Source organism: Castor canadensis, chromosome 2 (assembly GCF_047511655.1).
Source record: "Castor canadensis chromosome 2, mCasCan1.hap1v2, whole genome shotgun sequence".
In the NCBI taxonomy this organism is placed as follows: Eukaryota; Metazoa; Chordata; class Mammalia; order Rodentia; family Castoridae; genus Castor; species Castor canadensis.
The window spans coordinates 108,174,314-108,176,687 of NC_133387.1; the positions used below are offsets into that span (position 1 = coordinate 108,174,314).

The 2,374-nt window shown below is 46.6% G+C and overlaps 1 pseudogene; it reads right to left on the minus strand.

Annotated features, from left to right (window-relative positions):
- Positions 1-296: 296 nt before the first annotated feature.
- Positions 297-1,985, minus strand: LOC109697080 (PHD finger protein 23-like; annotated as a pseudogene).
- Positions 1,986-2,374: the final 389 nt, after the last annotated feature.

Consider the following 2,374-nt stretch of genomic DNA (forward strand, 5'->3'; position numbering starts at 1 on the left):
TGGACAGCCTCCCCGAAACTCCAACCCAACTGCAGGTCCGGTCTTGAATCCATGGAGTCAGAAGACAAGGGTAGGAGTGAAGACACTAATTTCTAAACAAGTCTCTTTTGGGGATTCCTATCTTGGAGTGAGGACAATATCCAAGCTCCAAGGGATAGGCTGCAACCCTTGGGTTCAGTTCTCAAGTCATGTTGTTATTCAGAAGATCCAACCTAGGATGGTGATGTCTGTCTGGGCTCCCTACATTTGAGAAGTGCCCCTAACCACAGGGCCTTTAGTCACAGAATCTTGCATTTCTAGCAATAAAAGAAGTCAGGGACATTGATCCTCTTGATTTTAACACAGGAGAGGTAGATCCACATCCTGCCCAGGCTGCACTCAATCACGGGTCATCCAGAAAAGGGCTTTGGGCAGTAACAAGTGACCAGGTTCCAGGAATCATCACCTGATCTACCATGATGAACTCACCTATGACCTGCATCTCCCCCTGGCTGGACATGGCATCTCTATCTTGGCTTGTTTCTGTCTTGCCACCTCCTTGCCTTCCCTGACAGTGGGGGAGACCCTTCAGGATGCATTGAGGCAGGGAACCTTGGGGCTTGGGTGTGTAGGGAGCACATGGGCTGGGGTTTCCTTCCCCTACCAACTGCTGCATCTCCTCCTCCTCCCCTTCCTCCTCTTCCTTCTCTTCCACATCATCCTTTTCAGAGTCTGTATCACTGGCATCCAGGGGTGCTAGGAGGTAGGCGTCTATAAACACCCCCACCACCTTTTCAACTTCTACTTCTTGTTCTTGATTCAAGACCTCTTTTTCCCACCCCCTGGAGCTGGCCAAGGCCTACAAAGTATCCCAAAACAAGCTGCTCCAATTTTTGGTACTTTCAGTCCTTCTGAGGAAGCTGGGAGAGGGGGACAGGAATATGTGTCAAGGATGTGGGGGGACAGTGGAGATGTCACTATGGGTCTACTTAGATCTAAGAGAGATTTCTTGAGCTTCATTTTCTCAAGCAGGGTGACATAGTCAGAGGCCTCAGACAGGAGAGAAAGTAGACCTTGGGGGCCTGGCTGCTGGGAACTGCTTGAGCTGCCCTTCTCTTGGATGACTTTGCTTTCTTAAAGGTCTGAGGAGGCTGAATCCCAGCCATCACTGTCTGCCATACTCTGACCTCACAATGAAAAGCCAGAGCCAGAGGCTAGCCAGTCTCTTTCCTCTTTGCTAGGGGGAATGTCACCAGAAAAGGCCAAGATAAAACTTCAGAATTGCTTGAAATCCTCAATTGTTCCCCCAATGTTTCTGTGGTGATTGAGTCTCTGGCTTAAGAGTGGAAGGTGGATTTTCAGGGCTGGGCTCTGCCATGGTTCCAGCATCACTGCCTCCCTTCCTCCTGGTCCCATGCCCCACTCCCATGAGCCTCAGATACAGTATCACCTCTTGTGCTCCATGTTCTTTCTGCCTCTCTTTATAGAAGTGTCTGCTTTGGCCAGTTAAAAATCCAGTCCCCGCCACTGCTACCACTTCCCTCTACCCCTGTCTCCCACAGACTGGTCCCTTTCTCTCCGGCTAACAGCCCACCTGCTCCCTCTACCTCTTCCTCTCTCCTCCCTCCCTCATCCCCTGTGCAGTTTGTCTAGCACTAGAGAATTTTCAGGCTCAGTAGAGTAAGTTGTAAAAGTAAGGAGAGCTCAATACGCAAGGCCAGTTTTGTGTCTGACTGCCAAGTAAGAGCACCATGCCCACTCAAGACTTTCCAGATTATTCCTTGACTCAGAGGTGTTTAGTTTACTTTCTGCTCAGTCTAAATTAATGCAAATGTAAATTAAATTCCTACTGAGTTTAAGAGCTCATTAAGAAAATGCATGTACTCCGTGCATTTTAAGAACATAAGGAAATTGTTGACAAAGGTTTCATTTTCTTTTTCCAATAATCTGAACACACAGAGGCACAGCATTCAGAGGTGACTGGTTATGAATTTACGTTTGGTCATACTGCTTGAGTTGTTTTAGTGCATGTTAATAAACAAAAGATTGCTTTTTAAACTGCTTGTTAAGAAATTGTATGTGATGAGCATATTGCAAATTCAAAAACATTTTTGAAAAGAAAGAAGAATCTGTTTTGGCTTACAGTTTCAGTCCATTCTCACTTGGCTCTGTTGCTTTTAGCCAATAGTATGGCAGCACAGTTAACCATGGTGGGAGTGTGTGGTATCAGAAGACATTCATCTCATGGTATAGCCAGGAGGCCCAGAAAGAGAAGGGGAAGCCCCTATTGCCTACAAGGGCACCTCTCAGTGACCTAACTTCCTTCTGCTAGACCCCCATCTCTTTTTTCAGGTCTTTATTTTTATTTCTTCTGATTTTTATTAGCATACATTAA